This window comes from Oryctolagus cuniculus, chromosome 11 (assembly GCF_964237555.1).
Source record: "Oryctolagus cuniculus chromosome 11, mOryCun1.1, whole genome shotgun sequence".
In the NCBI taxonomy this organism is placed as follows: Eukaryota; Metazoa; Chordata; class Mammalia; order Lagomorpha; family Leporidae; genus Oryctolagus; species Oryctolagus cuniculus.
Genome location: NC_091442.1, coordinates 11,765,900 through 11,791,993, shown reverse-complemented (window position 1 = coordinate 11,791,993; position 26,094 = coordinate 11,765,900). Strand labels below are relative to the sequence as shown.

Genomic DNA, 26,094 nt, shown 5'->3' with positions numbered 1-26,094 from the left:
CAGTCATGAGTGGTGAGTACCCCGGCATCGGCCCCTTCCACAGGGAGAGCTTTGACCCAGACTGGAGGGTCCTGCCACAGCTGGTGCCGGGGAACAGCCACACCACGTCCTGAGCCCAGCACGTGGAAGCCGGGCTCACCCTGTGCCACTGAGCCAGGTGCTGCCACAGGTACTGGGGACGCAGCGTAGTCCCACAGGGAGGTCCCTGCCCTAGCGCCGATACTCAGGTGGGGAGCGGGAGAACAGACGTTCAGGTCAACAGGTGCTCAAGGTCACTTCCGATGGTGCCCATCTGTCCCCATGAGAGGAAACTGGGCAGCATGCCTGGGAGTGCCGGGGGAGGGGCTCCTGTGGACTCCTGTCATGGAGGGGCTGGCCCAGGAGGTGACACTGGCAGGGCCCTGACAGCTGAGAAGGGGCAGCCACACCAAGGGCTGGTGGCGCTCCCAGGGAGAGGGCAACCTGGAGAAAGACCATGGATCAGGAATGAACCTGGCACAGAAAGAAGGCAGGGAGGGAGGGGAAGGGAGGGGGTGGAGTCTAGGGAGAGGGGGAGAGGTGGGGGGGAGGTGGAGCCCTGGGGGAGGGGGAGGGGTGGACAGGCCCCAGTTGCCCCAGCGCCTGCAACCTTCCAGCCTTGGAGTGTCTTTCCTGGACAGAGAACACTCCCATCCCGGGCAGGAAGGGCCTGCGTTGTGAGCCGGAAGTGGGTGGGCACATGGTGGGGAGTCCCTGGGGTCCTGTAGGAAGCCCAGGGAGGCTCCTGTGTCATCAGGCCTCCACCATCTGGTTGGAGCAGCTCAAGGAGGAACAGGAAGTGTGGCTGTGGCGGGCAGACACCTGCTGGCACGCGTCCTAACGGGGGAGCCTGCAGCAGGTTCCCGTGACACGCCTTTCCCGGTGACTTTCCAGCTGGTCCTGCCCTCTGGGAACCGGGCTGTCTGGCTGAGCCTCCTCTTCTCTATTTGGTTTTCTTCCTCTCCAAAGAAAAGGAAAAAAAAAGCCCAAATGTGCACACTGCATAATTATAGCGCCTGAATTGCTTCACTCTGTGCCTGCGGTCTCCTGGGAGCCGGCGGTCAATGAACTCCAAAGGCCACCGGGCCAGGCGATGCTTTCCCGGGAACATCAGGAACCGTCAGCATCGGCTCCTCCTTGGGTCCTGGGTGCGAGTGCGGAACAACCACACTGCCTTCCCTGGTCCCTGGCGTGCGTTTGGATCACACGCAACACGTGTGTGGTGTCAGGGGCCCATGGATCACCCTGGCACTCCCTGCAGCCTGGTGCCCGAGGGGCCTCCACCCGTTCCCCCTGTGAGAAGGGGTGGCTGGGCCAGCGCCTCCAGTGGGAGGAAACTGAGCCACACCTGCAGGGACCCGTCCTGAGCCACAGCTGGAGACGCCGTGGACCCCGGTCCACTTCCGGCCACCCGGGGTCCTGGGAACGGCTGCCGCTGGCTCTGGTTGGCACCGACCCTGATGAATGCTCTCTCAGCCCTGGGCCCAGTGTTTGCAGGAGCTCGGGCCGGGGCCAGCTGGAGCCTGGACTCTGAATGAGCTCCTTTCTTCCCGGGCTCTGCTCCGCCCTGATTTGCATGACTAATGCTTCGGCTTTTATCCCCTGAAATGAGTGTGTTTGTTGATTCTTGACCCGCCTCCTACTGAGGGGCAAATTATCTGCCCACCAGGCAGGGGCTTGCAGGGAGCCCAGGCAGGGACAATCCCAGGACAGCTCACCCAGCCCGGGGAGGGCAGCAGCGAGATCACGGCCGCCCACCCCCCCACCGCAGACTTGCTGAGGTGAGTGGTGGAGGAGGACCGGGCGGGGGGAGGACGGAGGCAAGGATCCTCTTCGTGCTGCAAATCTGATTTCAGGAACCACTCAAAAGCCTCTTCATGCGAGGCTGCAGTGGCTGTGGGGAGAGAGAAGACGCTGCTCTCAGCTCCGTCCCCCCAGCGCCACCTGTTCAGTCACACGACTCATCATTTCCGCTTTGGTCGAAATTCGAAATGAAATGAAATCCGTAGGTAACATAATCTATCTGTGTGTCTTTTTTAAACATTCAGTTCAGTGTCCTAACCATGGTGAAAAGGTAAATATGGGGCTGGCGGGGCGTGGCTGGGTGAGCTGCCACTCGGGACATGGGCGTGCCCGGTCACAGTGCCAGTTCGAGTCCTGTCCGCTGCACTTCTGTTGCTTCCAATTCAGTTCCTGCCGCCCACGTGGGAGGCCCAGATGGAGGTCCCGGCTCCAGGTTTCTGGCTGGCCCAACCCTACCATTGTGGCCATTTGGGGAGTGAACCAGCTGATAGAAGACTCTCTCTCTCTCTCTCTCTCTCTCCCCCCCACCCACCCACCCATGTGTGTATATGAGACTCTGCCTTTCATATAAATAAGTCCTTTTTTAAAGATCTTCATGCAAAGTGATTTGCAATAAGAAATCAGATAACGCTTATTTCAACCTCGAATGTTTCAGCACAGCCGCCCTCGGAAACCCGCCGGGCGGTGGTGCAGCCTCGTGGCGAGCGAGACGAGCGAGACGAGCGAGACGAGCGAGACGAGCGAGACGAGCGAGCTGATGCGGCCCCGAAATGCGTGGCTGCTGGAGGCGACATGAAGACAGGAGCTCCGTGGGCAAACCGTGGCACCTGCTGTCCCCGAAACTCAGCCAACCCCGCGTGAAAACACTGCATACACAGGTGGATACGCATATAGAAAGAGCCAAGAGGGAAGGAGGGAGGAGGGGGGGGTGGGGGAGGGGGAGAGAGAGAGAGAGAGAGAGGCACCTGCAGCACGAGGCCCTACCACCTGCACCTCTCAGAGAAATGTGATCTGGTACTTAATCCTCCTCCAACTGTCAGACAACACTCTCTCTCTCTCTTTTTTTTTAAAGATTTGTTTATTTGAAAGGCAGAGTTACAGAGAGGCAGAGGCAGAGAGAGAGAGAGAGAGAGAGAGAGAGAGGTCTTCCATCTGCTGATTCACTCTCCCAATGGCCACAACTGCTGGAGCTGTGCCAATCTGAAGCCAGGAGCTTCTTCCAGGTCTCCAGGTGGGTGCAGGGGCCCAAGGGCTTGGGCCTTCCTCCACTGCTGTCCCAGGCCACAGCAGAGAACTGGATCAGAAGTGGAGCAGCCGGGACTTGAACTGGCGCCCATATGGGATGCCGGCAGTGCAGGTGGCAGCTTTACCCACTCTGCCACAGCGCTGGCCCCCTGTCAGACACTCTTCCAAACAGAAAACACATTGGAGATTAAATAAAATAAACCTGTCCCTACTTTCATTTTAAAAAAAAGTATTGTTTTTGTGTAAAGTGTATTTTCCTGGGGGCCGGCATTGTGGCATAGCCACATCCCACATGGGTGCCGTTCAAGTCCCAGCTGCTCCACTTCCGATCCAGCTCCCTGCTAATGCTCCTGGAAAGTCAGTGGAGGATGGCCTTGGGCCCCTGCACCCATGTGGGAGGCCCGGATGGAGCCCCGGCTCTTGGTCCAGCCCCGGCCTGCAGGTTGTCCCAGAACCAGCCTTAATAAGTCTGATCCTTGCAAAGAAAGAAAACGTGGGGGGCGGAGGGGAGGCTGAAGCCCACTCCCACGACCTTTTCAACTGCCACACGACGTGGGCACTGCAAGCCACACTCAGGGGTGGATGCCTCAGCCTTCTGTCCAGGGCACGTGGAGCCCACACTGCAAGACTTCCGGGCTGTCGGCTGATGTCCGAGGACATCGGTAGGTCACCTCTTCCTTTAGCCACGTGAGCACTGAGCCACCCTGGCTCCTGCCCACTCACAGGGATTTGCATGCAAATCTCACACTCAGAATAACTTCACAGCTGGGTGCGGGGGCCGCGGGGCGAGGTTCCTGACCAGGTGCCAAGCCGTTTAGCTGTGCGCGCGATGCCTGTCACAGACTCCCATCTAACCATCCGCACTGCCGCGCGGGGAAGGGATGCTATCGACTGATCACCCGGCAGCCTAAAATTAGACGGTTTTAGCAAAATGTGGGAAGCGGAGAGCAGCCTCCCCAGCTGCAGCCAGTAGCGCTCTCTGAGCTGTGGCCCCGAGCCGGGCCCTGTGCCCACGGGGGCTGCAAGTGAGCAACACGAATCACGCCCCGGACTCACAGCGCTGGCCAGGAGGGAAACACCACCACCAGAAAGGCGGCCCGGGATGAGGGCTGCTGGTTAAGTCTGCAGGCACCGAGCTAAGCCCACCAGGGCACCGCGAAGGGAGTTTTAAAGCCGGGATGGACAGTTCAGAAGGGCACAAGGCATTGGGAAGTGAGATGGGGCGGGGCAGGACGGACTATTTGCAGACACTGGAAATAAGCGGCGTTCCTGTTTGCAGCATTGGCCTGGGGTGCAAATTCCTCTCTCCCTGTGACTCAGGAACAAAAAGCCTCAAACACCCAGAGCAGGGGCTGCAGTCCAAGGGCCACTTCTGCAGCCGGGGCGCTAGGAGCAGGCAGGCTCGGGACCCTGATGGCGGAGTCGGGGGTCATTCATTCGTCAGCCTCGTGCCCTGGCCCTACCCTGGGGCCCCAGGACACAGCTGTCCACGTCGCAGACGTGCGGACCATGGCGATGGACCAGGGCTGGGGACTCTTTGGGGTCATCACAAGAGGAGCTCTGAGCACGGGCTGGCGCCCCACAAAGACCCCAACCCGGTAGGGTCTGCCCACCGGCTGCTTCTGGGGAACGGAGCCCCACCCAGGCCACCGCTGTGTGCCTGTGACCTGGCATTCGCTGCCACGTGTCTGCTGTCAGAGACCCCCCCCCCACATCAGCAGGATCTCCTGGGTGACACCCCTGGGCACCTCTCCTGGATGCCTGCGCGGCCCTTCAGGCTGCCGGCCACCAGCTCCGGGGTCGCCACCTGCTCCCACTCGTGTTCAGTCCCCCGGGACTATGGCCTGGCCCTATCCAGACTAAAGGGTTTTCACCAGAAGGGAAAGACACAGCCGGGGGTGGTGAGCAGCCCCCCAACACCTGCCGTGTCCAGTCCCCCCACGCAGGGTCCGCCCAAGGATTGTGGATTCGGGGTGTCTGTGTGGAGCCAGGTGTAGACTTGGCAGCACACGGTTGAGGCTCAGAGCTCAGCCCTGTCCCTCCCACATTCACCAGACCAGCCTCTGTGCTGCCATTTCCCGTCTACACCCGGGGATGGCGACAGCGGGACTGCAGTGAGGCCCGAGGGAGGGAGGCGTCGGCCCAGCACAGGCGGAGCTGGGAGGCTGGGCGGAGTCAGCAGGTGCCCTGGGGTCTGAGCCAGAGCACGCTAATCATTTTGCTCGTGGCAGAACGGGCGGCCACCCACCGCTCAGCCTAGGACACGTGGCGGGTATGACAGCAAACGCCAGGGTGCCCTTTACTGTAAACCTCAAAGCTGGAACCTGGGCGGGGGTAAAGGCTACCGCAGAGGGGCCGGTGCTGTGGCGTAGCGGGTAAAGCCGCCGCCTGCAGTGCCAGCATCCCATATGGGCACCGGTTCAAGTCCCAGCTGCTCCACTTCTGATCCAGCTCTCTGCTATGGCCTGGGAAAGCAATGGAAGATGGCCCGAGTCCTTGGGCTCCTGCACCCACGTGGGAGACCCAGGAGAGGCTCCTGGCTCCTGGCTTCAGATTGGTGCAGTTCTGGCTGTTGTGGCCACTGGGGAGTGAACCAGTGGATGGAAGACCTCTCTCTCCCTCTCTCTCTCTCTCTCTCTCTGACTCTCTGTAACTCTGCCTTTCAAACCAGGAGGGACCTTGTAGCTGTTGCCATGGTTACACACCAGGGCTCCAATCCGCTGGAGCTGGGTTCAACACCCAGCCCCACCACTCACCCCTGTGTGTCCTCGTGCAGGTTTCCCAACCTGACCAAACCTCTGAGTGCTCATCTGTAGCTTGGGGCTAATGATGTAGAGTGGTGGGAGGAATACGTTTCCTAACCCAGCCGTCCGCCCGCACATGATCGTCGTCCGACGGTCAGCACCCAGGCCCAGGACAGCCTGGGAGCCTGCAGGCTGGAGATGTGTGAGGCGGTGCAGGGGAGGGGGAAGCCCACGCAGCCACCCTGAGCCCCGCAGGGCCGTGGCTGAGGAGGAGCGGGGGTGTCTGTGGGCCTGTCCCTCAGCACCTTGTCGGGGTGCATCCCCGCAGCTTTGCTCTGTGCAGGGGATGCCCCTCCCAGGCTCCGGGCCTGCAGCCAGTGTGAGGCTCTGGCCTTGGCCAATGCGTCGTCCCGAGCGCCCCACCGCAAGGCCCTCTACAAGCCTGGCGTCTGCTCTGTCCCCTGTGCCCTTAGCGGCCCCTCCCCAGCCGCCCAGAGGCCCGGGGCTGGGGGCGCGTCGGGTGCGCGCTGCCTTGGACCCCATCCCGCCCAGCAAATCCCACCAGGATTCCAGGACAGCAGGGCGAGCGCTGGGAGGGGAGCGAGCCGTCACAGTCAATACGCGGAGGGCGTGAGTAAAAGACAAGCCTGGCTGGCAGCGAACATCGCTTTTAATTGAGCCCATGCCTACATTTTTACACGCGACAAGGAAATTAGTGACAGTGCGAGAAGCCTCGGAGAAAAATTAATTAGCCCTGCTGCCCAGCCCTCTGCCTGCTCGCTGCTCAGCCTGTGCCTCCCCCCTCCCACCCCACACACACACCCAGCGCAGCCGGCTGCACATGCGCAGCTGTGGCCCCCACAGCACCCCCAGCCCTCCCCCCACTCCCCGCCCAGGACCAGGGCACAGGGTGGGCTTCCGAGGGAGGGGGTGCCAGGCATGAGAGGGGCCTGGGCGTGCCTGGTGCACACACACGGCACCCAGGAGCAGGGCCAGCGGGGGAGGGGGGGGCAGAAACAGGAGCCTGTCCCTGGGGGCTGCGAGCCTATCTGGTGATCAGGGCTGGGATGCCCCTCCAGCCCTGGCTCCCCCACCCCCGGCTCTCCCTCACTCCTGATTGGGTGACTCCGTGAGTCCCAGCATCTCCATCCGTGCTCCTGGACGCTGGTGGCTGTGACCCTCGTGCCTGACCCCGGCCAGTGCTGTCCTGCACACCCGGGGTCACACCTGGGACCGAGGAGGCCTGAGTGCCCGAGGAAATGACCTTGAGCTGCTCCTGCCTGCTTGCCCCCTGGGGTCTCGAGGCGAGACCGGTCAGCATTCCCCCTGGGGGACCCACGTTTACTAAGGCTCAGAGACCTGGCGGCCACGTGTCCCACAGCGTCCCCGCCCCATGCACAGCAGCACCCTCCACGCGCCCAGGCGGCTCCCAACAGCAGACACGGGCGCCCTGAACCTGCAGAGCGGAGCCCCAAGTTCAGCCGGGAAAGGGAATTTGCGGGAAACCTTTGCCAGGCGGAGCGGTGGCTGCCGGGGGCCTGGCTGCCTGGCATCCTCTCCGAGTCGCAGCCAGGTGGGGGGCAGGGCGCCCCTCGGCCTCGGAGGACCCCGCGTCTGCACCCAGCTGTGGAGTCTGCAGCCGATTTCACGGGCATTTAGGGAGGCCGCGGGAGGCCGTGGCTTAGCGTGTCCCCTTCTAATTAAAGGACAGCGGCCACTTGTTCCCCGTCAGAGCTCACAAAGGACGATTGCTCCAGGCCCCGGGCAGCTGGCGGGAGGGCGTCAGGTGCCAAAATCCGGCGCCTGCCACCTGGCATTCTTGGGAACTGGCCTTTTAAGGAGACGGGCCTTGTGAGGAGATGGCCTGTCCCCCCAACCCCCAGCTGCCTCTGGGGGTCAGCTCTGCCCTCTGGGGGTCGGTTCTGCCCTCTGGGGGCAGAGGGCGAGGTCCTGACACCCCCCGGCCTTGCCTGGTAGAGCCGGGAGCTGGGCCCTGTGGGCCGGGGTAGAAGCGCCTGCCCTGTGCCGCCCACCTGCCAGCAGCCAGGACAGCCCTGGGAAAACGGACGCCACCACCCTCTCCAGGCCCGGAGCTGAGCCCCGTCACATCCCTGTCCCCGCTCCTCCCCAGAGCCCTCCTGGGCCACCCAGCTGGAGGGGACACGGCGGCTCCCTGGCCCCCACAGCCTGCGCAGCGTGAGCTCCGGGGCGGTCACCTCGCACGCGTGTGGTCTGCGGAGGCGCCCTCAGCCCCAGGAGGGAAGCGTCCTCGGCTCACTGGCCTGTCGCCCCCACCCCAGGGCATTCTGGGAAGAACGGCTGCTCCTCTCCAAGGCCAGAGGTCACGCGGTCTTGCTGTGCTGTGCTCCCAGGGCCCCAGAGCAGCCGGCCGACCGCCTTGTCTGTCCCTCTCGGTGTTGGGTGTTTGGCAGGAAACGCGCCTCCCATGGCAACACGGAAAGCCATGGCGCTCACAGAGAACCAGATTCCCTGACTCCAAGGCGCCAGCAGCGGGGCCCCGGCCACAGTGCCCAGAGCAGCGACTGCTGGAGCCAGGTCCCGGCTGCCCTGAGATGGGCTTGTTCTCTCCACCGCGCCTGCCGCAGTCTCCCCCTCCCCAGTGCCCCCGACGGAGGCCCAGGCTCTGTGCCCCACGCTGCGGCTGTGCTGTCCACATGTGCTGTGCTGTGCGACCCTGGGCAAGCGCCTCTGCCGTCCTGGGCCTGCTCCCCCTGAGGATGGGAACAGCAGCAGACCCGCCCCCAGGCCCAGCAGCAGACCCGCCCCCAGGCCCAGCAGCAGACCCGCCCCCAGGCCCAGCAGCAGACCCGCCCCCAGGTCCAGCAGCAGACCCGCCCCCAGGCCCAGCAGCAGACCCGCCCCCAGGCCCAGCAGCAGACCCGCCCCCAGGTCCAGCAGCTGACCCACCCCCAGGCCCAGCAGCAGACCCGCCCCCAGGCCCAGCAGCAGACCCGCCCCCAGGTCCAGCAGCAGACCTGCCCCCAGGCCCAGCAGCAGACCCGCCCCCAGGTCCAGCAGCAGACCCGCCCCCAGGCCCCGGTGTCCGGAGCAGGAGCCGGAACCTGTGAGGACCAGGTCTGGAGGTGCAGGTGGCTCCGGGAGCCCGGCCGCTGCCTGCCCGGGTCTCCCCTGCCTCCTGCACATGTCCCATGCAGGGCCCTGTGGTGTCTGGGCTTGGGGACCTGCTGTGCGTGGAAATGAGCCCGACCTCCTCCCCCAGCCTCTGTCAGCCCCAGCCCGGCCCAGCCCCACGACCCCTGCGGTCCACAGCCCCCCAGCAAGGGCCCTGTCCCTGGAGACCCCTCGGCCACCACGGCCGGCTTCTCTAACGTCTCCTACCTGGGCTTCAATCCCCTGAGCCGCCAGGGCCGTGTGCAAGATCTCATCCCAGCCTCAGCCCAGCGTGCACTGGACTCACCACACATACAGGCACACACTCATGGGCACACACATACACACTCACACACACAGCCACACACTCAGGCACACACACACACACAACCACACGCACTTACACAGACATACCACACAGTCACACACTCACGGGCATGCACACTCATACACACAGCCACACACTCACGGGCACACACATGCACACACACACATGCACTCACACACACAGGCACACACTCATGGGCACACACATACACACTCACACACACCACACAGGCACACACTCACAGGCACACACACGCACAACCACACGCACTTACAGACATACCACATAGTCACACACTCATGGGCACACACATGCACACTCACACACACACTTACACAAATACACCACAGTCACACACTCATACACACAGTCACACACTCACAGACACACACATGCACACTCACACACACCACACACACACCACACAGTCACACACTTATAAGCACAAACATGTACACTCACACACATGCACACACACGCACTCACACACACACTCTCTCTCCCACAAGGCAGGTGTCAGTTTGGGCCTCGCAGCCTCCCCTGATGGGGGCAGCACTGACAGGGAGCAGCTGATGGACACATTAACGTGGAGACGGAGTCGCCCGGCAGTGTCGGACCTGACACCCGGGTGTCAGCGTGGTTGCCATGGAGAGCGTGGGGCGGCCGCCAGGGCTCACGCCGGGGCCTGAGCTCCGCTGACACGCAGCTCACGTGCGCTCTGCGAGGAGGCGCAGGCGTGGACTGGCATCTTAATGACGCCTCACTCGCTGCCTGTGTGTGCGTGTGCTTGTGTGTGCTTATGGATGCGTGTATGTGTGTGTATGTGTGTGTGTGAGAGAGAGAGGATGTATAAAGGGGCTTCAAAAGTTCATAGAATGGGACCAGTGTTGTGGCGTAGCTGGTGAAACGCCGCCTGCCGTGCCAGCATCCCATATGGGCGCCGGTTCGAGCCCTGGCTGCTCCGCTTCCGATCCAGCTCTCTGCTGTGGCCTGGGGAAGTAGTAGAAGATGGCCCAGGTGTTTTGGCCCCTGCACCCACGTGGGAGATCCAGATGAATCTGTGGTTTTCCCAGGGGAATGGGAGGGAGGAAGGAGAGGAAAGGAGTCCTCAATAGGACTTGGGGGAGGATCGGGCTGGGGACAGAGCCCTGGGTGGCCCTGGGGGTCTGGTGCTGCCTCCTTCCCAGATGGGGCCGGAGTCTTCCTTGGAGGACAGGACTCACCTGACCCCACTGATGGGTGGTCCAAGCCCTGCCCCCTTCACTGCTGCGCAGAGCCCGGTCCCAGGGATAGCCCATGGACGCTGACTCCCACAGCCTCAGAACCCAGGGTGCTCCCGGGACACTGGGGGACAGAGCAGCTCCGGGAGCCACAGGGCCAAGGCTCTGGAGCTGCAGGAGGACCCGGCCCAGGCCAGGACAGGGACCTGCAGGGCCGTGGAACAGGTGGGGGTCACTCAGGACACGGCGGCGCCGCTCCACCACTACAACCTCCCGCCCACTGCCAAGTCACTGTCCCTTCGCAGTGTTGTGACCTGGGGCTGCCCAGCCCTCCTAGCTGCCCCCCACCCCCACCCCAGGAGCAGGGAGTGGTAGCGGGAGGCGATTTGCATACAAGCACTAAGGAGGGCGGAGCTGGGCTGCCCTGGGTGACAGGTTGATGGTCCTGCTCACACGGAATTGAATGTTTACCGGACAGACTGCGCTCAGGAGACAGGGCTCCGTCTCTGGTCCCTGGCGGCTGTCACTTGGCCATCGGCTCCTGAACTGAGTGACACTCCTGCCCCTCCCCTCCCAAGCCTCCTGGCCCTCCAGCCCCCCCCCCCCGGGCTGGTGGGATGACTTCTGCTGGCAAACTGTACAGACACCGGGCTGTGTGGGGCCCTGTGCTGGCCGAGTCCCTTGGGAATTGTTAGGTAGGAAGTCAGATGTGAGCTTATGTGTGTGTGACAAAGGCCTAAAGAGAAGACGTCTATGTCCAGCATCTGCATCTCAAAGTCATCCCCATAACGTTTCAGGGGCAGCCCAGTATCCACGTCCTGCCCTGCCCCCTCCTACCCGATAACCTGCCAGGTGGGGGTCCCCACCCCTTGTGCAGGATAACCTTCCAGGTGCAGCCCAGTATCCGCATTTCAAATACTCTGCTGGGATCCCCATCCTCCAGGGGGTCTTGCTTACCCTTCCTCTAAACTCAGGACTGCGCCAGCTAGGCTTCCTCCTGTCTGATACCCTCAAGGGGAAAACTCAGATAGGAGTTTTAGTATTTACACCCATAAAGACAAAGATCCATCCCCTTAACCCCCCCCCACACACACACACACCCTCAACCAGACTGCGCGCTCAGCCCTCTGCCTCTCTGCTGAGCCGCCCGCCTGCCCGCCCAGGTGTGCTCTCTCCACTCAGCCATGTAACCTCGCTCTCCCCCAGTCAGAGCAACTGGGCGCTCTCTCTCAGGTTCTGTCTGGAGAGGTGCCCATCCGTTCCTATGGACGTCCCTTCCCTAGTAAACTTTGCTATCTTACTTTCCACTACTCTCTGGCTCATGCTTGGATTCCTTCTTGCGTGAAGACAAGAACCCTGCCAACCACCGGTAACAGAATGAAGCCACTCGTGCAGGAATCAGAGGAGCCCTGCTCAGCCTCCTGTGAGCCCCACGAAACAGGCTCTGGGCGACTTCCAGCGGGAGCAGGTGCAGGGCTGGGCACCCGGCTCACCCGACGAGGCGTCAGAGGCAGGAGCCTGTCCCATGTGCAGCGACGCGGGCTGAGTCTGTGCCACCCTGAGCGCTGGGGGCTGGCTGGCAGGGCTAGTCGGGGCCTGGGACACGCCCACAGCTCCCTGCCAGCCGGGGACCACCCTCGGAGCCCCTGAACAAGGAGCGGCCCTGAGCTTCCCATCAGCAGCCAGGTTTGGGTTCTGGCTCCCAGCAGCTCCTGTCTACACTGGATCACTGGGGCCACAGCTCTCCCCCGGGTGCAGGGCTAGCGTCTACATTGGATCACTGGGGCCACAGCTCCTCCCCCCAGGTATAGCGCTGGCGTCTACACTAGAGTACAGTCCACAGCTCTACCCCGGGTGCAGGGCTGGCGTCTACACTGGAGTACAGTCCACAGCTCCTCCCCCGGGTGCAGGCTGGTGTCTACACTGTACAGTCCACAGCTCCTCCCCCAGGTACAGGGCTGGCGTCTACACTGTACAGTCCACAGCTCTCCCCCGGGTGGAGGCTGCGGGAACACAGATTTCCTCCTGGCTTCCGGCACCTTCCAGTCCCCTCCGGAGAAGGTGGAGCCGAGGCCAAGCTGCTCCCAGTGAGGAGTCTCCGCAGATTCCGAGACCCACAGAGCGCGTGGGACCCGATTAGCAGCATCGCGGGCTGCTGTGCCCTGAGGACGGCCGTCAGCGAGGCTCGGGAGGCAGCGCGGTGAAGAGCCAGGGGTCAAAGTTCCTCCCGCCTCGCCACTCGTCCTGGCTGTTGGAGTTCATTTTTAAGAAAGCAGTAAGAGCTCTGACCAGGACACCCGGGTCCCATACAGAGGACCTGGGTTCAAGCGGTGCTGCAGCTTCCTGTCATTCATCAGGTTGGTGTCACCGAAGCTGGGGGCGAGAGCTGAATTCCCGGCTCCCAGCTTTGCCCCCCGCCCCGGCCATTACTGGGCTTTGCGGAGCGGCTCAGCGGATGGGAGCGCCTCCCTCTGTCTCTCTGTCTCTCCATTTCTCACTTACTAAAGAAGTAATAGAAACATTCGGAAAAGTACTCCCTTCTGGAGTAACAGAAACGGGTCACGACACAGTGTAAAAGGAAAATGAAAGGGCGAGACATGAAACCGTGCCCATCTCAGGGCCAGCAGGCTAGGGAGGCGCCAGACCCCAGCGGGACCTGGAAGACGGGGCTGTCCCAGGAGCGGGGGGCGGCGGGGAAGGACGGGCCCCTGGTCCTGACCCCCAGAAGCGACTTCTTTCACACTGACGCAGACCGGGAGCCCAGGGTCTCCCGTAGGGGGCAGTTGGTGCTGGTGGCAGAGGATGCCTGCCTGTGACTTTAAAGCTATTTTGTCTATGGCTAGTGACCTTGACCTTGACCTTGAGCCATGGCACCCCACACAGAGGTACAGAGGGCATGGACGGTGTGAGTGCTGTCAGAGACCAGGGACGATTACAGGTGTGTGTGTGTTGTGGGGTGAGTTCCTGGCCAAGGCATCATCATGGGGTTCCCAAGAAACACAGACCCCCTGTCAGCGGCGAGACCCCAGGAGTGACAGCCCAGTCTGGGCACTGCACCTGAGGTCAGAGGTCATCACCAGAAGCCCCGGGTGGGAACCTGGGGGGGGATGAGTGCTTCTCAGGTGATGACGTCAGGGCGATGACGTCAGGCAGTTTTGCGAGCTGATGAGGTCACCAGACAAGGGACCCGCAGCGTCCTCCCCACGCTGGGAGGGAACCAGCGACGCGGCAGCGCCGTCGGCAGGAAACGGGCATTTCCCGGAGAAGCGGCGCTAGGTTTGTAAGGACGCGCCCTGAGCAAAGCCGTGCGCATCTCGCCTTCCTGTTGAGTAAGGCTTCGTGAAGGGGTCTTCCTGCGCCCGCAACGCAGGGACAGCAACGGCTGAGGAGCCATGGCCTCCCTGGGGGCCTGTGTCGCTCCCTTCACTACTCATAAGCGTCCTTGTCAACGAGCTTCACTGCCTTCTAGTTAACTCTCTGCTTTTGCTCCGGGTGCGACTTCTACCCCCTAATAAGAGTTCACCCATCCCCCGGTACTGCAGAGAGGCCGTGCTTGTCCCCTCGCGGACCTGTGGGACTTGATGTGGACAAGAAGTTACTCACAGGGAGCATGCAACTGCCTCCCTGTTCCCCTGCAAACCTGCAGCCCCGCTGGCGCCTGAGCTGGCACCGCTGCTGCTGCTGCAGGTGCACCGGGGCCGGCGCCTTCACCTGACCCTGGGCCAGCCCCTCCCTGGCCCCCGCGTCGCCCGAGGCATCCTGGGGCTTCTCCATGCATTGCATTCGGGCTCCATCCCAAGGACAAATTCTACCTGCCACCACTCTCCACCGTGCCCACCCCGTCCCCGCCACTCTGGCCTTGGGCACCCCGGGCTCCCCGGCCCCTCAGGCCCTTTGCACGGGCTGTTCCCTTTCCTGCAACATTTCCTCACCCCCACCTGGATCCCTCACCCTGTTGCCCCCAGTAACCTTGCCCCTTCTTGGGGGGCTCCTCTGTGCCATTCCTCACCCCCACGCCAGGGCCCAGGGCCTTGGTCAGATCCCCCAGAGCCGCTCTGATACACCATGGCCACGTGGGATGAAAGAGGTCCTTGTTATCTGGGGACCCGGGGGTGAAGCTAGTTACACTGGGAACCACAGTTTCACAACAAGCGCTCTCTGATTCACTTCACAAGTGCTGGCATTGGCCTGCAGGCCAGACCCTGCCCTAGGGGCCACCTGTGCCCAGTTGCTCACTCCCCCAAGGCCTGGGGGCTGCTGCCGTCGCGCCCACCTTGCAGGGGCAGACGCAGAGGCACAGCAAGGACGCTTAGATGTCCGGCACCAGAGTTTCTGCTCTCAGCCACCTCTTGGGGCCAAACAGGGTGATTAGGGGTTTGAATGTGGAGACAGGAAGTTGCCATCCCCTCTCAACAGCATGGTAGGCCATGATGACAGCCACGCCAGTTCTCAGCCTGTGTTCTGCAGCCTGAGCAGCTGAAGGGGAGGGGACTTTGTCAAGGGGCTCATGGACCTTGGAACCCTGTGGAGCCCTGGCCTGGCACTGGGGGCTGCACCCACACCAGCCCCACTACCCACTCAGGGCCCAACCCATCCACAGCCTCCCCAGGGGCTTCTTGTCCTCCATGAAGCAAGGGGCCCCTGATGGGGAAGCACCCACCCGGATGGAGTCCTGGGAACTGGGGCGCCAGCAAGGGACACCCCTGTTCCCAGCTGCCCTCGGGGCCGTGGCTCAGCGCAGGGGAGAGGCCGGGCACCCTCCTGCTGTTTCAGCCCAAAAGACATAAACCTAAGGCTGCACAGCTTCCTGTTCATGGGATCACCCAAGTCGGGGTTTTACATCTCTCTGACTGTGTGCCTTTGGCCGCCTCTCCTTCTGGGCCTCCGCCCCGAGATGAGCAGGTGTCACCGGAATGTGACGACTTTGCTGAGCCTGGATCATCTCCGGTTTTAAAGGTGGCTGCTAGAATTAGGTCAGTGCTGCAGGAGGAAGAACCTGGCCGGTGCCCACTCTGACATCCTGACCAATAACCACCCCCCTCCTTTCCTCACTGCTCTCTCTAGAAAGAGACAAAGACTGCTCTCCAGTGCTGTCCAGAACGCATGCTTTGGAGCTTAGGTGAGAGAAGTGGCTGCCTCTCGCGACAGCAACACCAGGACAAGCTTTCCCAGGACAGTTTTTTTTTTAAGCTACCCCCATGCTAACCACGGCACCTGTCTCTTGTAAATTTCTTTCACTTTGTTTTCATTTTCTTTTCCCAAGTCCTTAGTGTTTCACAAAACTGTCCAGTGTGCAGAACGGTGCAGAATAGCACAGTGAGCGTCACACGTCCACCAGCAGGTGCACGCCACGTGCAGCCACTTTCTCCACAGAGGCTCCCTGGAGATGTGTGTCTCCTGCCCTGGCTGAGCCACGGACGAGAGGCTGGTGCAGTTATGATCTCTCGTCCCTAAGCACCCCAGTGTGTGTCTCCAAAGAAGAGGACGTTTCTCACGATCACAACACTAACTTGGCACACGGGACACTGCGTGTTGGCACAGCGGCATTCTCTAACACGCAGTCCAAATGAGAGCTTCACCCTCGCTCCAGGGTCCTCAGACGCCAGGAGGGAAGACGTCCGTTCCACAGACGCCAGGAGGGAAGCTTGGCCCGCAAGGCGGGGATGGAGCTTGGAGTCCCTGAACTTGGGGTCTCGGACATTCACACAACGTCCCACAATCATCGCAACTGCTCTGTTAGAGAAAGAAACAAAAACGCACAAAGGTATCTCTTGTTTTCTTCTCCTGATGTGAGAGGGAGCAATTTAAAAATACTGTCTCTAGGGAAGTACATTCAGGAGCAAACTGGTGGGCTCCTTCTCTCATGTTGATTTATTTATATTCAGCTTTCTTGAAAGGCAGAGAGAGAGAGAGAGAGAGAGAGAGCGAGAGCTCTTCCGTCTGCTGGTTTACTCCCCGCAAATGCCGGCAACAGCCAGAGCTGGGCTGAGCCAAGTCCAGGAGCCAAAATCTCCATCTGGTTTCCCATGCGGGTGGCAGGGGCCCAAGTACCAGGCTCACCACCTGCTGCCTTCCAGGGTGTGTGTTAGCAGGGAGCTGGCTCAGAGCAGAGGCGCCGGGGCTGCTATGGTGGCTCCAATGTGGGATGCGGGAGTCCCGTCAGTGGCTCCACCCCTGCACCACAGTGCTCACGCCTGTCGCTGGGCTCCAGGAGGTCCCAACAGGCAGGAGGGCCGGGAGATCCGGGCGAGTGTCGTCACGGCCGCCCTCGTGGCTGCGACAGCGTCCACAGGCGTCTGCAGAGGAGTGGGCGCCTTCGGCAGTGGTCCGAGCCCTCACCAGAACTGCTGCTGGAGAAGCCAGCATGGCCACAGACAGCAGCCACAGCCCCAGAAGCGGCAGCAGGGACTCTGCCGGGGCCCGATCACGCCACCTTGTCTGAGATACGGGTTCTCTGAGGGTGCCCAGCACCCAGCCCCGTAGAGAGGCACGCGGAGCAGCAGGCTCCGTTCATCTGTTCAGCACCTGTTTAGGGTGGGCGGGCTGTGTGCCTGGCACGGGTGTGGTCACTGGGGCACAGCAGAGACAAAGCCGACACAGACACCAGCCTGGGGGAGGAGCTCTCTGTGCACAAAGGACGGACCCGACAAGCAGCTGATGCCCACGGCGGCCTCTCACTGCTCCATGGTGGCTGTGCCCAAGCCACCGGCTGGCCAGGGTCTTTGGCTGCAGGAGTGCGTGTGGCCTGGGCATTGGCCCCCTGGGAAGCCACCCTCGGTGAACACGGACCAGGCAGGTAGAGGCGGCCCTGCCCTACTTCCTCGCCCCTGCAGCCTGCTCCTTAGGGTTCCTGGGAACACCTGCCGAGCACCCCACAGGCCCCTGCCTCTTCCTCCCTGCTCTCCCGCCAGAGCCTCCTGGGAACACTGCCAGGTGAACTCTCGAACTCGGGTCTCGTTCTGGAAGAATCCAACTTCAGGCCAAACATAAAACACACCGTGGCAGGGGACGGGAAGGGTCGGGACTCCCAGTGGGATCTCGCTGGGTGATGAGGGGACAGAGCACAGCCTGTCCTGGAGCGCGGGGTCTCGAGGAGAGATGCAGGGGAGACACACACAGGGGGCGGAGACAGACATCCCCCGGGCAGCCCGCGGCTTCCACAGGGCCAAGTGGGAGAGGTGGGGGTGGGGGCGGAGCTGACGTCACTTCCCAAGCCGCCCCCAGCTGCGGGAAAGGCGGGGCCGGGAGGTTCTGCTACAACAACCCCGGGGCTGGTGGGCCTCTCCTTCTCTCTCTGTGTAACTCTGCCTTTCAAATAAATACATCTTTAAAAAAAAACCTTCTCCCTCCTGTAAGCCGCTGTGGCCACCACAGCGACCAAAGCTAAGTCCCGGCCGTCCAGAGCCCACGCACACCAGGCGAGGCCGGCGAGGCCCAGGACGTCCTGCTTGGGGCTGCGCAGACTGGTCTCGGGCACTCTACGCAAAGCCACCAGAGCTGGACGTAAGAAGGCGTCGGGCCTGGGCAAAGGCAGAGGAGCTGCTTGTAGGGCAGGAAAACAGAGCAGGGAGCTAACGGAGAAACAGACTTTGCTACAAAAGGGGGCAGCGAAGGGTCCGCCCCAAACGCTCTGGGGCGGCCCCACCCAGCCACGCGGCTCGCGGCTCCGCTCGGGCGGCCCAGGCCTGCTCGTCCCTCTGTTTGCTTTCCGCGTTAAACATGAGAAGGCATCGCATGAAAGTGTGGCTTCCCGTCTTCCTCTGGAAAAGCAAAGGCCCGGCAGCCAGGCAGCCCCCAGCCGGAGCCACCGCCAGCCTCCACGGCCTGGGCGGGCACCCGGACACGGCCTTCTGCTGCCTCGCGGCCGCCAAGGCAAACAGACACCCGAGGGATATCCCGCACTCTGCCCACCTGCTTTTCCATGGCGGGAGCCGATCTCCCCGCCCAGCTCACCATTACAAATATCGCAACGGAAACAAAAGAGCCATGAGAGTCGGGAGAACGGGAGCACGGATGTCTTCGTGAGAATGAATCCCCTGAGGACGTCACACTCAGACCAAGCACTCGTGTTCAAAAACGCGCTGGACCGGCTTCCCTCACTCACCCCCGACCCCGGGCCCTGACCCGCCCCGGCTGCCACCTGCCCGGGCTGCGACCTCTGCTCTTTCTCATCCCCTACCCGTCGCAGGTTCCCGCGTCCCACCTGCCCTGGTTTCTGATGACGTCACCCTCGGTGTTCTCTTTGCTTCTCTCCTTCTTAGTCCAAGCCCTGGGCCTCCCCGGCCGTGAACGCTGAGCAGCCCCGTGCACGCCCGATGGGCACCTGCTGCCTTAATTACGTCGCTAGTGGAACATGGAGCGAGAGACAAAGCCCCGCATTTGCCAGGAGAATTGATCAGACTCCAACAAGAACGCGGTGCATTTTGAACTGAATTCTTCAAGGCCCCCCTGCAGGGAGCGCGGCTGCTGCTTGTCTTCCTGGAGGTTTTCCTGGCACAGGGGCCGGCCTCGGGGCCCGGGGCACCGGGCTGTAACTCCCCTGTCTTGCCCCTCGCCAGCCTCCGTGGAAGCCGTGGTGGCCCCCAGGCCCCAATGCAGCATGACCCCTGCCCCCAGCCCCACCACCCCCGTCCATCCCGCTGCCCCTCCCGGCGCCCGGCTCCGAGGTGACCCAGTGATCACCGTGATGAATCACGGCGCTCAGAGGACGCACGTGGGGAGAGAGCGCGCTCTCCACACAGCGCCGAGATTTATTGCCGCGCACCACGAGTAATGAAACCATCAATCTTCCCGGACGGGGAGCAGGAATCCACCGCAGGGAGTGTGCAGAGGGCAGGGAGGAGAAGTCCCGCCTCGCGCTGCAGGGGTCCGCGGTCTGGGAGCCCAGGGGTCGCGCTGCCCCACGGACTGTGCAGAGCGGACGCCCCCGCCCGCCACCTGCGGGGGTCAGGTTGTCCCTGACCTCCATTTGTTAACTCACTTAGGAACTTACTCCATCAGTCCCCCTGGAGGGCAGAGGGCAGAGGGCAGGCCAGCCTGTGCCTCCTCATCTCGCCACACTTGCGTTATTGACAAGCCACCGCTCAGATTCCCCACAGTGACAGGAGCATCTCCCTGACTCTCCCTGGAATCCTGGGGTCTGGGGTAGGAATGCATTTCAAGGCTGCCAGAATTTAGGAGACAGTTCCAGAACTTTCCAGCATGCTCGTGTCCCGTTAGTGCAAGATTGGTCAGGGGTCAGCGAGGCCAGCCCCATCTCGCCGCCACCACCCCAAGGAGCCTGGGAAGAACAGCAGCCCGGGAGTCCAGCGGGATAGAGTGGCCAGCAGGCACCTCCCCCAGGACAAGGCCCCAGCTCACGGACGAGCCCTCCCAGACTGTGGGGGCGGCGCTGTGGCGCAATGGGTAAGGCCTCCACCTGCAACGCCTGCATCCCACATGGGCACGGGCTCCTGTCCCAGCTGCTCCACTTCCCATCCAGCTTCCTGCCAGTGCGCCTGGGAAAGTGGCAGAAGATGGTCCAAGCGCTTGGGCCCCTGCACCTGTGTGGGAGACCCAGATGAAGCTCCTGGCTCCTGGCTTCAGCCTGGCCCAGCTCTGGCCATTGCAGCCAACAGATGAAATATCTCTTCCTCTCCCTCTTTCTCTCCCTCTCCCTCTCTCTTTAAGTAACTCCGCCTTTCAAATAATTAAATGAATCTTTAAAAAAATAACAACATCTTCAGACCGGGGTCTTTCTGTCTTGGGATCTGCTGTGGTCTGAATTCGTGTGCCTCCCACCCCCCACAGTGCCGGGATCGGGGTGGGGTCTTCGGGAGTGCTTAGGTGGGGAGGGCTCTGCAGAGGGTGGGATCGGGTAGAGGGTGCTGCCTGCCTTGCCCCCTCCTTGGCCTGCGTTCCTCTCTGTGAGGCCTGTGCAGCCAGGCGCCGTCTCCAAGGAAGGGGGCCCGCTGGACATGGAATCTCCTCCCACCTTGACCCAGGAGCGGGTCCCAGCACCATCATGGCTACAGTAGCTGCCTCCAGATTGCCCAGGCCAACGTGCTTGGTTGCGGCAGCCTGGACAGACACAGTTGGGCTCCAGGGAGGCACTGAGGACAGCTGCGTGAAGGCCAGGGGAACAGAGAGCTGAGCTGAACTCCGGCCCTCCCGACTCCTGCCCCACGCCCGGCCGCTCCCCTGTCACTAGCTTCGTAAATCAGAGCTTAAAGCGAGCGTCTCTTTAACAGTGAGAGCTTGGGGCTGACAAGCAGCGTGGAAGCAACTGATCTGCATCCGTTGAGCCCGCGGAAGAGGCAGAGGGCTCAGAGCGGCTGGGGCTCTCAGCCGTGTGCTGGAAACAAAGGAGCCAATCCCAAACCACGATCTCGCTGAGCCATTGCCAAAGGCGAATAAGAAGCTTTTTTTTTTTTTTTGGGGGGGGGTAATTGATTAAAAGAAACACGCCTGCACAGGGGCGCCTCGGAAAGACCACGGAAGACGGAATTAAGATACATTCCGGTGTCGGAGCCCCGCGCTCCCTGCCCTCGGTTCTCTCGCTCACGGACCCGGCTGCTTGTCTCCCTAGGGAGCAGTTACCGCGCCCCGAAATGCTAGAGAACCGCATCAGATCCAAGACGCCATCAGCCACGAGGAGCCCCGCGGTGTCACACAGCGGCAGGAGACGACGCGACAGCCGGCCCGCGAGGCAGCAGCCCGCATCACCGACTTGTGAAACCCAGGGCGCACTCTGAACCAACAGAACGGCATTGCCCCCTGTCCGTGCCCACCCTGAGGCCTCCTGAGCTTGCCTGGCTGAACGCAGGACATCACCGCCCGTGCTCAGCACGGGACCTGGCATGGAACACAGGGAGCCTCGGTCTTTCTGGAACGATCGAGAAATGCCGCCACCTCCCTCACGGCCGAGCGTTCCAGGATGAGGTGCAGGCTTCCCAAGGCCACCATACCCATCCCAGAGCGCAGGCCAGTTGGGCCGCCACTGGCACCATCGGCGTCCCGTATTGGAGCGCCAGTTCGAGTCCCAGCTGCTCTGCTTCCGATCCAGCTCCCTGCTAATGCTCCTGGGAAGGCAGAAGATGACGACTAAGTGCTTGGGCCCCTGCACCCATGTGGGAGACCCAGATGGAGTTCCTGGCTCCTGACTTCAGCTATTGTGGCCATTTGGGGAATGGACCAGCAGGTGGAGGAAATTCTCTCTCTCTCTCTCTCCCTCTGTAACTCTGCCTTTGAACTAAATAAATAAATTAAAAAAAAAAAAAAAGCCAGCTGGCCCCCAAGTTCCCTGCCAGCTTGGCCCTGCCTCAGTTCCCACGTTGTCCTGGGTTAACGTCCCCACACACCTGGATGCACAGGGGGCAAAGACCCGGGAACAGCATGGAGACGTCCAGCAGGAGGGCCACATTTCTCCCTCTTAAGGCCGTGGAAGGTTTCCCCCAGCTCCACGTGAAAGGACTCGGTGGACTCCCGGGCTCCCTTCCACAGTGTTAGCCAGCAGCCGGCGGAGGGGCTGCCGGGATTCTGGGCTCGGCCACACTCCACCGCGCCTGCACAGGGAGATAACGTCCATCAGCCTCACACCCGCGCGGATCCACCTCCCCCACTGCTCGGGAGCCCCCCAGTCCTCCTGGCTGCCCCGTTCCATGGGCTGCGTGGAGTAATGGCTTTTGATAAGGACATCATGATCATCATCTGCTCTCGGTTTAAAAGGCTGAAGCAGGCCGGGTTCTAGTCCTGGTCCGGGCGCCGGATTCTGACCCGGTTGCCCCGATTCCAGGCCAGCTCTCTGCTGTGGCCAGGGAGTGCAGTGGAGGATGGCCCAAGTGCTTGGGCCCTGCACCCCATGGGAGACCAGGAAAAGCACCTGCCATCAGATCAGTGCGGTGCGCCGGCCACAGTACACGGGCTGTGACGGCCATTGGAGGGTGAACCAACGGCAAAGGAAGACCTTTCTCTCTGTGTCTCTCTCACTGTCCACTCTGCCTGTCAAAAAAAAAAGAAAGAAAGAAAGAAAGAAAGAAAGAAAGAAAGAAAGAAAGAAAGAAAGAAAGAAAGAAAGAAAGAAAGGCTGAAGCAGGTGCAGGAGGAGAAACGTGGGCGTGGTGGCAGGTGGTGGGGGGGCTGCCGGGGGGTGTAGGAAGATGGGCTAGGAGGGAGGGCTGGCGCGAGGTCTGGGTTCACGGTGACCACAAGGAAACCAAAGCCGCCACTGACTCAAGGTCGCCCGGGCAGGAAGGCGCACGAGGTGTTTGTCAAGGATATACAGAGAGATCATTAAGCTAAGTTTCCAGGGCTTCCGAGAGATGATGGGATTGATTTAATGAGACCCTGAATTTGCAAAAATCTAAATTAATTCTTTGCTCATGAGGGAGGATGAGGAAGTGGTTACCAAAAATAAAAGAGAACCAAAGTGTATTTTTAACAGAGGCAAAACGTGTGTGCACGCCTGCGTGCGTGTGCACATGTGTGAGCACGTGTGTGAATACAAAGAGCAGGGAGCAGGAGCCAGGCAGGCAACAGAGCGGAGCAGTGAGGGGGGGGAGGAAGACGCCATGTACAGGGAGGTGGGTGGTTCCTGTCCTGACCCTGCAGCAGGAGCGTCTCTGACAGCCACCTGGAACCTGACCTCAGAGCTGTGGCTGATCCTGACCTGCAGGCCCCAGGCGGCCCCCAGAGCGCGCCAGCAGCCACTGCCAGGGCCACACTGGCTGCAGACGGGCCATGGCTCCCTGCTTCCAGGTGACAGCAATGCCTGCCAGCCCTCTCCTGCCCCCTTCTACCCCGAGCATCACACAGCCCTGCGCAGGAGACCAGGCCAGGAGACAAACACAAGGCCTCGGCAGCACCGTACCCCCTGCCGATTCCAAGTTCACCCAAGAAGGTCTCTGGGTGTGAGGCCGAGGCGCCCGGAGCCCCTCTCGAAGCTGCTTTATCATCGCTTCCCAGGAGAGCGCCAGGCCGGCACAGCGCCGCCGTCCCGCCAGCTGGTTTCCTGCGTTTTTCCTCTCGAAAGCAAGCTCAGTGAAAACAAAAGTGGGCTTCCAGGAAGCTCTCGCGTGAGCCAGGGACCAGCGAGCTACAGCCGTGTCGGTGAGCCAGGTCCCGCCGGGCACGGCCTCGCCAGCTTGCTCACGTGCCGTCCCCCGCTGTGGCCACGCCGGCAGGTAGCCGAATGGAAACTGGAATTGTCATTCTTTGGAGCCTACAGGCAACGCTTGTCCACCCCCGGAGTAAGGGTCGTGCTGGGGGGCAGGGACGTGGGGAGAGGGGGGGCGGTGTCGGGAATGATGGGAACAGGACAGTGAACCGTGGTGAGGAGCTCAGAACCAAGAGTGACACAGACCCGGGCAAATCCCAACCCCCCACTGGCCACGGCTCCCCTTCCAGACTGTTCCTCAGCTCTCTGCTCTATAAACCAGAAACAGCGGCAGGTGCGGCAGGTGGCTCTCCCAGCAGCTGGGACGCCGGGTTCCATGTGAAAGTCCCTGAGGTCAATGGCCAGCGCCGGCTCCTGACTCAGCTTCCTGCCGACGCGGATCCTGGAGGGCACAGGGGTGGCTCAAGTGACTGAGCTCCTGCCACCCACGTGGGAGACCCGGGTGGCGATCCGGGCTCCTGCCCTTGACCTGACCTGGTCCTGGCCACTGTGGGTACTTGAGCTGTGAACCAGCACATGGGGGTTCTCTGCTCCTTCCTCCATTCCCCACCTCGTTGTCTTCCTGTGTGTGCCTTTATCTCTCTGTCTCTCACATAAATGAAGTTGTGTTTCTAATGGGAAAGCAGCCCCCACCCTGCAGTGAGCGGCTGCTGGGTCCTCTACAGGGTGGACGCGTTTCCAGCAGCTGGGATGAGGTCGCTCAGCGTGGGGGAGCCTTCCCAGCCCAGGGACATGGTCCTGGGAAGCCGCCTGGGCTCAGAGACTGGGGGCCCAGAACTGAAATAAGACCACAAAGCAGTGGCCACGCAGGGGTCAGCCGGGAGGCGTGGTGAGGTCGCAGGGGGCAGCGAAAGGGGCAGGGGTTGCTAGGCAACACACCCAGACCCTGGAGTGGGCAGGGTCGGCCCAGGGACCACCAGCTGCAAATGGTGGTGCTGCAAAGCCACGAGTGAACTCGGTGGCTCCCAGCTGCCCAGGGCCGGGGACCCGGGGAGGTGGAGAAACAAGGAGGCGGCGCCGGGCTTGGACGGAGAGGAGCAGCGGCGATGCAGGGTAGAGCCGATGGGGCTCCACGGGCCGGCAGGAGCAGGAGGACGCCCATGTCCGGCGCAGCGGGAACCTTGAGGCTGGCCCTGGGCGACCCGCGGATGCAGGATTCCAGCTCCTGGTAGACTTCCCAGGCCCAGATCCTAGCCCACCGCTTGCTCTGTGTGTGACCCCAGGCGCGGTGCTAACCGCAGGGGGCCTCGGGCTCCTCGTGTGCAGAGCAGGGCTGGGGCCGGGCCTGTCGCAGAGGAGCCTGGAGTCTGAGCACGGACGCTCAGCACAGCGGCTGGGAGGGACCAACCTGGCGCAGGTGTCAGGCCGCCGAGACCGGTTTCCCCCGGGGCCTGGCGCTTCCCTGATGGAAGGTCCTGGGGCCCTGGGCCCCGATTCCGTTCCCTCTCCACTCCTTACAAGACTGCTGGGCAGGGCTCCTGGAGCCCCACTTGGCAGATGAGGAAACTGAGGCAGGGCCAAGGTAAGTGACTCACCTGTCTTCAAAGAGCTCATTACCGTGGGGCCCCGAGCCGGCGGCCTGGGCTGGGTCCTGGCTCGGCCACTTTCAAGATGAGCACATTGCTCACCCCCGAACTGTGCCTCAGTCTTTCCATCTGTAAAACGGGGTAATTAGCATAATTGACCTCGGCTTTTTATGAGCACGGTGAAACCAGGCATCGCCAACGGGAGGAGCCCCACCCAGAGCCAGACAGCCGGGTTCAGCCCCACCCCCACCCCCACCCCTCCTCGTGCTGGCTCCAGGACCCCAGGCGAGGCCCCAGCCGCCCCAGCACAGGCCCCTGTGAGCGTTCATTGTGGGGCCCTTTGTTGCTTTGGAAGTTTTTGGTGCTTTTGTGAGATGACCAGCATGGGGGCTGGCATTGTGGCGCAGCTGGTAAAGCCACTGCCTGAGACGCCAGCATCCCACGTGGGCGCCAGTTCCAGTCCCAGCTGCTCCATTTCCAGTCCGGCTCCCTGCTAATGTACCTGGGAAAGCAGCAGAACATGGCCCAAGTGCTTGGGCCCCTGCACCCACCCAGATGGAGTTCCTGGCTCCTGGCCTTGGCCTGGACCGGTCCCAGCCTCTATAAACCAGCTGATGAAGATCTGTCTCTCTCCCTCTGTAACTCTGCCTTTCAAATACGTGAATTTTTAAAATGAGTGAATAAATAAGCATTTCACCCAAGACACCTGAGGCTGCGCCAGCTCCGATCGCCCTGGCCCAGGGACAGCAGCTCTTCCCTTCCCACGTGCCCCTCCCAGGGGGAGGCCTGGCTTCCTGCCCCGCACTGGCCCCCTAGGACCAGCACTTGGACTGTGGTCACCCAGGAACCAGGTGTGCATCCAGGTGGAGGCGGCCAGCCCTCGGCCCAGCCCTCCTTCCCCGGCTGCAGGGTGTGGCCCTGCCCC

General features: G+C 62.0%; 1 long non-coding RNA gene across 2 annotated transcripts; it reads left to right on the top strand.

The window, feature by feature from the left end:
• Positions 1 to 1,525: 1,525 nt before the first annotated feature.
• Positions 1,526 to 8,692, top strand: LOC127490937 (uncharacterized). 2 transcript variants are annotated; one of them, XR_011379734.1, is made up of 4 exons: positions 1,526 to 1,799; positions 1,875 to 2,027; positions 2,477 to 2,699; positions 6,284 to 8,692. It is a non-coding gene; the product is annotated as an uncharacterized lncRNA (long non-coding RNA). The 2 variants fall into 2 exon arrangements; XR_011379733.1 differs by having other exon boundaries at positions 1,533 to 1,799; positions 2,894 to 8,688.
• The last annotated feature ends 17,402 nt before the right edge of the window (positions 8,693 to 26,094 follow it).